Raw genomic sequence first — 10,197 nt, 5'->3', positions numbered from 1 at the left:
ACAACCCCTGGCCATTTTTTTGGTTGCAGCCATCACTGTTGTTTGGCGGGCCCAGGCTGGGGATTTGAACCCGTCACCTTAGGTGTATGTGGCTGGCGCCTTAGCCGCTTGAGCCACAGGCACCGAGTCAAGAGCTTCTTTACAGCCAAGAACACAGTAAGCAAAGCAAAGAGACAGCCCTCAGAATGGGGGATTTTTGCAGGTTAAGTTTCAGACAAAGGGTTAATAACCAGAATCCATAGAGAACTCAAACATATTAGCAAGAAGAAAACGAGTGATCCCATCTCAGGGTGGGCAAGGGACTTGAAGAGAAACTTCTCTAAAGAAGATCAGCTCATGGCCTACAGAAATATGAAAAAATGCTCACCATCCTTAATCATCAGAGAAATGCAAATCAAAACTACTTTGAGATATCACCTCACTCCAGTAAGATTAGCCCATATCACAAAATCCCAAAACCAGAGAAGAAAAGACTAAAAAAAAAAAAAAATAGTGGAAGACCAGAAAAGAGAGAACAAGTACTTATCTCCTTCCTCTCTGCTTTGATCTATGGCTCACGCTCCCCCTGTACCAGATACCCATGGCTCCAGCTAACCTGAATAGGACTTGAAAACACCAACTCGCCACGCTGGCCCTCCAGCCCAAGGAGTGCCAGTGTTGTTACTGCTCCCAACTTCTGACTGCCACACTATCTTGCTTTGTTTTCAACAGCTCCATTGGCTATGAAACTGGTTCCCTGAATTATATTTCCTTTGCTTTGTATCATTTGAGTTATATCCGTTTTCCTGGTTAAACCTTGAATAACACAGTTGAAGGGGAAAAAGGTGATAAAGAGAAAGAATATTCTGATGTAAAAACACAGAGGCAAGAAAGTACAGTACCTTTGGGGTACATCCACTTCCCAACTGTGAAAACTTGGACAAAATATTTTAGCAGTTTAAGCCTCAATTTATTCACCTATATAAGTAAAGGGATTATAATATATATACCTCACAAGATTATTATATGCATTAAATAAGTTCATGAATTTAAAGCATTAGCGTAGAGCTGGGAGGGAAGACTGCTTGAGGCCAGGAGTTCAAGATCAGCCTGGGCAACATACTAAGATCTCAAGATTTCATCTCTATCAAAAAGGAAAAAATTAGTTGGTCATCACAATCACTATCACTGAGCAATTCCCAGTCTAGGAGACTGAGTTTATTTATTGGTTTCTGGTCAAGTCCTTGAGGATAAAATCCATGTATCCACTATAGCACTTAGCCTCACTACCTTACCTCATGAAGTGGTATTCCATCAATGTGTTAAAATGGATAAATGCATGAACAGAAAGGACTGTACATAATACAGCCTATTTTTAATTGAGCATTTAAATTTGATTCAAATTCGCCTCCTAGAGCAAATGTTTTTTTAAAAAATGTTTTACTGAAATATAGCCACATTTATGTAATATCTATGACAGTATTTGCTCTACAACAGCAGAGTAGTTGTGACAGAAGCTATGTGGCCTTCAGAGCCTAAACTGTTTACTATCTAACCTTTACAAATTAAGTTTGCTGTCCTCTGTTCCTGAGGGTGGTAATCATGGTCTGCACACACCTAGTTTATACCTTCCAAATATTTGATGTTCCCCAAAAATCTAGTAAATGGAAGTTTATAGACTTTATAAACAGAACCTACTTCTAAGTTGGAGATTGCCTGTATTGTTGAAAGTATCAATAATTAATAAAATGACCAAAACACTTGGGCACCCATAGCTCAGTGGTCAGGGCGCTGGCCACATGCCCTGGGGCTGGTGGTGTTGTGGTGGGTGCCTGTAGTCCCAGCTACTAGGGAGACTGACACAAGAGAATTGCTTGAGCCCAAGAGCTGGAGGTTGCTGGTGAGCTCGGACGCCACAGCACTCTATAGAGGGCAACAAAATAAGACTCTGTCTCAATAAAAAATAAATAAATAAAATAAAATGACCAAAACTTAGAAAAGTAAGAGACTTAGAAGAGCACATCGGAGTATAATTGTATACTCTTAATTACACGTAACATTTATTAGATGCTTATATCTTAGGCCTCTTTTGATCATTAAAAAAGACAAAGAAGAGACATAGTCTCATTTATCTTACTCATTTTTGTTCCTTAAGCCTCTAAGTTCATCATTCTATAAAACATTTTCCTAATTCTCTGTTTTTCTCCAAGGCAGCTGCTTAATTTGTTAATTTAATCATTAAAACAAAGATTTATGGAACAGCAACCATTTGCCTGGTACTATGTTGGGAGCTGAGAGAATAAGGATTCTTTAAACTTGGTCCCCATCTATAATAAAGTATACTTTTAGTTTAAAAGACATATTTTAAAAAGGAGAAAAAAATTATTTAAATACTGTCAACAAATCAATAACTGGGCTAAGTCAGGTGTCTATTACTACTATATAGTTTCAAATATTCACTAGAAAAAAATACTGAAAAATTACTTTAAATGTTCCACTGCTGTGAATCAAAAAATTTCTGAAAACTGGGAAAACAGCCCACTCCATCATAGCTGCTATTGCTGGGGGGGAAAAAAAGGCATCAAAATTGTTTACAAATTCCCTAAGGTATTTTATTCTCCCAAAGCAACATAAGCAGTAAATAACTTTCTAGATAAATATAAATTGCCTGAAAGTGTTATAAAATGTTGAAATTTCTATCTTGAGACTGAACATTTGAGTTCAAGATAGACAACAGTTGTACCAGAGGGAAATTAAGAAGGAAAAAATTATTCCTCCTCCTCAAAAGGGGACTGGTAGTTGCGATGGAAAGAAGAAAGATGTAGACTATTCACTCAGTCAACATTTATTTAACATTTCCAATATAAATATACATGCATTTATTTAGCATGCACCATGCTAAGTTCTGGGGAAAGAGCAGCAAGACAGACACAGATCTTATTCTCCCTTAGAAGCTAACATATTCAAGAGGACCCTATGGGAAAAAACAGTATCACTATTATATTAGATCAAACATCCATGTTTGTTTATCAAGTCACTCAATAGTAATAGAAGTTAACAGCCATTCAATAGACAATTAAGTGGCTACAATGTGCCAATTACAATGCCAATCATAGTGGCACACACAAGTTTTTGATCTGAGCATTTCACACCCTGGGTGCTTATACAAATATAAATATAAATAAGTATGATACATTATAGATGATGCTATACTAAAATTTCTAGGTTTCATTTTTACCTTATGTATTTCAGAAAATAAGTGACTAGTCTACATCTTTCTTCTTTCCATCACAACTACCAGTCCCCTTTCGAGGAGGAGGAATAATTTTTTCCTTTTTTTCAGGAAATCATAAGACAAAACAACATTTTTCTTCTATAAAAGGGAGCTAGGGTCAAGGAAGGCTTCACATTAGTGAGCTGAGTCTTAAAAAAATGAATAGGGGCGTGGCACCCATAGGACAGCGGTTACAGCATCAGCCACATACACGGAGGACAGCGTGTTCAAACCTAGCCTGGGCCAGCTAAACAACAATGACAACTGCAACAAAAAAATAGCCAGGCACTGTGGCAGGTGCCTGTGATCCCAGCTACTTGGGAAGCTGAGGCAAAAGAATCGCTTAAGCCCAAGAGTTTGAGGTTGCTGTTAGCTGTGATGCCATAGCACTCTACTGAGGGTGACATAGTGAGACTCTGTCTCAAAAAGAAAAATGAATAGGATTTTGCCAGGAAAAGAATTCCAGATAGAAGACACAGCTACAGTAAAGTCACAGAACTGGGAAATTTCATGAAACAAATGACAGAAGCTCAACCCAGGCACAGCATAGAGTATAGTACAATGTAGAAAAATATGACTAGGAAAAAAGAAATGTGGCGAGGTAAACCATTTGGGGGTCAGTGCGTGAAGAATTCCATATACCAGCCTGAGAAAAATCCACACCATCATAAACTCATAAAAAGGGATAGCACCATAACTAGTCTGCAGCAAAATAAAGATGGCAGTGTGAATTTAGAAAGGGCAAAGTATCTGATTTTAAAGGCTATCACTATAGGCCAGAGGAGACATGATTAAAAACTAAGAGGCCAGCAATGAGGAAGGAGAGCAAGAAAGTAATTACAGCAACCAGGCTAAGTGACTGATGGACTAAATGCTGGAGGTAAGGGAGAAAGTGGACTTGGCCATGGCATTATCCAAGAAAGGGGAGAGGAGAATCAATATGAACTATATTTCAAATAAGCTGAATTTTGTATTTTTGTTTGTGGTACTCGTTGGTAGACAACTGGAAATTCTTATCAACTAGATTCACTAAGAGAAAATTCTTTTTTTTTTTTTTTTGAGAAAGAGTTCTACTTTGTTACCCTCGGTAGACTGCTGTAGTGTCAGAGCTCACAGCAACCTCCAGCTCCTGGGTTTAGGTGATTGAAGAGAAAATTCTTATACCTTCCTATTTAAAAACATATTCAAAAACCAAATTTAAAGAATAATGTACATTAATTCAATAATTTCTGTTTGGAAAGCTCACCACAGACCAAGCACCATTATACACACTGGAAGTACAAACTAGAGAGCAAATTAAGTCCCTGTCCAGAGAGCTTATTACATTCTAGCCTGCTGGAACAGTGTAAGAAACAGGCAAGAATCAGAGTTAAAAGTATGGATGTAGGGCGGTGCCTGTGGCTCAAAGGAGTACAGCGCTGGCCCCATATACTGGAGGTGGTGGGTTCAAACCCAGCCCCGGCCAAAAACTGCAAAAAAAAAAATATATATATATAAATGTACTACACGTAATCCATGTGACTGCCAAGATAAGCTTTGAAGCATTTTAAAACATGTTTTAAATCATATCTGTAATTAAAAAATATAAGTGCTTTCTTATTTTTTTGGTAATGAATACATGCTTGATAATTTGTGTTTGATAGGTTAGCTTTCATGTATTAAGCTTGCCTATATAATGAAACACATGTGGTACACTACCCTGATAATACTAGTGGTGACACTTTGAGGAAGTACTAGAAACTAAAAGGCCACCACTTTATACAAACTGAGTTTTGTTCAAACTGCTTTAAAATTTGATAATATTCTCTTAACTTTCTTTTCTACTCTTCCAAGAGAACCAGCTTTGATGAAGCAAAGTTTGACCATGACCTCTGACTATTAAGCAATTAACTATAAAATACTATTTTATTCAAGATAGTATATAAGCATTTCCCCTATTTTTTATATTTTTTTAACCTCCTAGCAAGGTAATGCACATAAATTTTTAGTCTCCAAAGTGAAGTTTACTTGAAAAAAGGATTTAACAAAAACAAAGTATTTCATAAATCTTAAAATAAATTGAATGAAAAAATGGTATGAAAGTTTTTTCAACTCATTGACAAACACTTTCTGCAATTTTTAATAAGACTACCAAATATGTCCCACACCTAGGCCGTATTTTCCTTTCCTAATACCTACCTTTTGTTAGCTTCTCATTGTTTTCAGTACTTCCAAGTTCCCCAAAGTTATTATCAACAATCTTCTCTTCTACCTCATCATTCCCCGCTCCCTGAAATGATTCCCAACAGAAGCAAAACAGTCCCTTATGGACACTGTGAAAATCTGTGAGGCCCTTTATGGTGATACGATATTTTGGGTAGGAGGGGGAGCATTTGTTAGATGGGGGACTATTGATCCTAGAAGTCCTAAAATGAATGGACAAGCCCCCCACAACAAAGAATTATGTGCCTCCCTGAAGACTTACCCCGAACTTTATTATATACATGTCATGTTTGCAGTCAGTATATTTTCTACAAGTGTAACCACTTTGTAAATTGAGCGAAAGAATCCAGCTTTTGTATTGGACCAGAAATTGTTCGCTACTTGGGAAAGGTAAGTTTATCAAGGACAATGGCCCTTATGGAATTTTGCACGTTGATGTAATACACTTGATAATCAGTCTGCATCTGTAGCTGTCACATACACAATGATTCTTTGAATTGCTACACTATGCAGCAACTAGTGATCAATTCATTATGTCTTTATGTAGTCATACATTAGCATTTATATATATATCTAAATAGTAGACAAGTTACTACCTAATGCTTATTTCACTTTTATGCTTCAATTAGAATATATTAAAAATTATGTTTATGGGCAGATTTTATTGCATATGATTCCCACTTTAGGATTTCAGGATATCTCAGGGGATAAACGAGTTGAGAATCACAGCCCTACTCTTTAGCCTTCATGTCTTAGACTACTGAAGATGCCTCTTAACTGCTATCTTGAATTCTATAGACTCTTTTCTCTTCCAAGTAAAAATATCTACAGCGGTAAAAATCACCAATATTAGTTCTATCTTCAAATAGCTCCCAAATGCCTTGCACTCAGCCTCACACAGATTTTTACAACTCTTCATAAAGAGATTCCTTCTACCTAATCTTATCTGGTTATATCATAGACTGAACACCCTGTCCAGAAGGCCTTATTTCTAAGGCAGCAAGTCATAGTAGAAAGTGTATGATTTGGGATTCTAGATCTGCCACTTATTAGTGGAATAATCTTGGGCAAGTTACCTACAACTTTCTACATCTGTTTTCTCATTTCTTATGTGATAATTAAAAAGGATCTTCTTGACCAGGCTCAGTGGTTCACTTCTATAATCCTAGTACTCTGGGAGACAAAGGTAGGTGGATTGCCTGAGCTCACGGTTCAAGGTCAGCCTGAGCAAGAACAAGACCCCATCTCTAAAAATAGCCAGGCATTGTGGCAGGTGCCTATAGTCCCAGCTATTCAGCAGGCAAGAGGATCACCTGAGCCCAAGAGTTAGAGGTTGCTGTAAGCTATGATGCCCACAGCAACAACCGAGGGTGACAAAGTGAGATTCTGTCTCAAAAATAATAAATGTTTAAAAAAAAAAAAAAAAAAAAGGATCTTCACAGGGTTATGGTAAAGAATAAATCAAACATAGTCGGAGCTCAAAGAGTTTGCTACTTCAAACTTCTGTTTTGTTTGCTATGTCTGCCATTGTCCGAGGATGATAACTGGCAAGTAGTAGTGCTCAAGAAATGTTTGTTGAGTGAAACCATATTTGCTTTCTGAAGACTTCCTAGGCAGCCCATCTGAATCTCTTTGCTCCAGAAATGTTATCAGCTAATCAAGTAATAACCGAGTATTTATACACTAAGAGGTTGCTATGATAGAAGTAGACATCCAGGTTGCGTAACCAGCTCCATAATCAAGAAGGTATTTTCTTTTTAATAGTGTTTTTACTTCTCACGTATTTCAAGAGTTTTCAGGGCTCACATTGTGGCTGGAGGTGGCTGTTCTGAGTAGCCTTGATTTGGTACTACCACAGCAGTGAGTTTTGACTCAGCATTGGTGGCTTAGCAGCTCCAGTTCCACACTTCCAAAGTCGGAAGAAAATAGAGAGCTCAGTAACATCTGCTGACTGAAGCTGTGGGGTAAACTCCCACAAAAATTAAATGAAATGTGCTCTTTTAATTCCAGAAACTGAGTGAAAAGACTTGTGAGTATTTTGCGCTTTTGTCGAGACTTAAGTGACCTGGGAAAACACAGTGAGGGCCTGCAGGCCAGGCCTAACAACCTCCTACAGGGAACCCCAACTGTGTAGTCAAGTCAGCCTGCCAGATAAGGGTTTTTGAAACAGCCCATCTATGCAGAGGACATGACTCAAAGGTTGATGTGAGTTAAAAGAAAAACTCCATTGTAATGATGTGAGTAAAACACTCCATCGTAACTGCGGGGTCTCTAAACCATAAGAAAACAGTCAAGGAACCTGCTTCTCAGAAATTTAATTGAGTACATAGAAGAGAAAGGTTTTACTCCTCTGTTTATCCTGACCTTTAACTTTAACAATAGAAGTCAGATAATGTATAGTTCTTTTAGGTCTTCAGAGAGGAACAGCCTGAGGCTAGCTTAAGATGGTTGTCTTACTTTCCAGGACTGTCTTTCTTTAGGCTAATCTTATGATGGTTATCTCACTTTCCCAGACTTTCTTTCTTTTCTATAGTTTAAGATAAGAATTGAGGATGTTAGGATTATTGATCAATGTGGTGTACGGGACTAGCTCCCAACAAAAGGGAGTGGAAAATAAAGACATTTTGCTACATGCCATCTAAGAGTATGTAGTTGTTTCTTGCTTTCATACAATTTCTAGGAGCGAGATTGCACCCGTGGCCAAGCCGTCCTTCTCTCCCCGCAAGAAAGAACATCACCTAACAGAAGCTTTGTAACTTAGTTGTACTAATGTACTCCCTTGAGTTTTTCCCCCAAGAAACAGTAGAACCTCCTTACAGTCAAGCAATAACTACAAGAGATATCAGGAGAAGATAAGTGATAGATCACCAAGATTGTGCCCAAGGACCCACTGACTGACCTTCCACACAAGGCTGAAAGACTGACCTATGTTAACCCCCAGCTCATTATAATAATAAAATACCCACCCTGGGAGGGACTTTTCGCCATTTTTTGTTCATGGGATGTACAGGTATATACCAGCATTCCTCACTACGGTTGCATACCCTGCCCAAACATGTAATGATGTTCTCTCCCCTAAAGTATTATTCATTTCACCTCCAGAAATATTGATCAGGGAGGCAGATTTGAGGCAGATCATATCTCCCCCTCCCAGTAGTCTCGTCCACTGCAATAATCTTTTCTTCCTTGACAAACTTTGTTGTCTCAGTAATTGGCTTTATGTGTAAGGAGCAACAATGAACCCCCTCCCTTGTGAGTTCATTAACATCTGCTTGTAGGAAACTTAGAAAGTGCTAGAAAATGATGGGTTAACATAAATGAGGTCACAAGACAATGTATAAGGTGTGACAATTAAGTTCATGAACTTACCACTGTGAGCTTACACTGGCAGCACTGTACAAGCAGTTCAGTGAGGTATGATAGCTTTGGTTTATCAGTATCTTACAGCTGTGTTTGTATGGATATGTGGCTGTGTCTTGCTGAGTGGCGTCTATTATTGTTGTGTTTTTGCATGTAATCACCAAGAATATTAGAACTTGAATTAGAGCAATGAATGAACATTACATTTCTTATTAAACTTGGCAAGAGTGGAAGTGAAATCGGAGATTTGTTAGTACAAGTTTATGGGGATAATACCATGAAGAAAACAGCAGTATACAAATGGATTAAATATTTTTCTGAGGGGAGAAAAAGTCCGTTACTGATGAAAAGAGGTCAAGATGGCCAATAATGAGAAGAACTAATGAAAAACACTGCAAATATTCATTGAATTGTGTGTCATAATTGTCAGCTGACTATGTGAAACATAGCAGAACAAGTAAACATCAATAGAGAAACAGGAAAATCGTAACTGAAAATCCTGGCAGGAGAAAGGTACAGTTCTTGTATCACAGCAATACACCAGCCCATAAATACACCAGCCCATACAACACTGTCTGTGAAGGCATTTCTAGCCAGTAAACTAGTAACTGTACTGGAACACCCTCTCTACTCACCTGATCTGGCCCCCAGTAACATTGTTCTTTACCTGAAGATAAAGGAAATATTAAAAGGAAGACATTTTGATGACATTCAGGACATCAAGGGCAACAAGATGACAACTCTGATGGCCATTCCAGAAAAAAAGAAATCCAAAATTGCTTTGGGGTGGCACCTGTGGCTCAAAGGAGTAGGGCGCTGGCCCCATATGCCGGAGGTGGAGGGTTCAAACCCAGCCCTAGCCAAAAAAACCCCCCTGCAAAATTGCTTTGAAGAGCAGGCTAGGCACTGGAGTAGGTGCACAGCTTTCTAAAGGGAGTACTTCAAAGGTGACCAGTGATATTCAACAACAAGGTATGTAGTGATTTTTCTAGGACAAGAACGTCATATAACTAGTAAACCAATGGTATGGCCAATACTTGTGCTGCATACTTAAAGAGAAGGTATATATATCACTGTGGGGTAGTGCAGCATGAAATGTAGGATGGAAAAAGAATAAGTCATGTTTCCAGACTTTCTCCATATTATCCACTCTTCCTACACAAAGCATGAGAGAACTTTATAATATTCTACCGCCTTCCTTAAACTCATCAAAATGGCACCACTGAATTCAAGGTGTCCAACTCTTTCACAGGGTTTACCAGATGCGACATATGTCTTGTTTTCTGCTCCTCTGATCTCTGGAAACTCCCTTATCAAAAAAGTAGCCACCAGCCAAAGGGGGCTACTGAGTACTTGAAATGGGACTAGTCCAAATGGAGATA

This window comes from Otolemur garnettii, unplaced genomic scaffold (genome assembly GCF_000181295.1).
Source record: "Otolemur garnettii isolate 467f Iridium unplaced genomic scaffold, OtoGar3 scaffold00043, whole genome shotgun sequence".
NCBI lineage: Eukaryota > Metazoa > Chordata > Mammalia > Primates > Galagidae > Otolemur > Otolemur garnettii.
Note: the sequence above shows the minus strand (reverse complement) of the source record.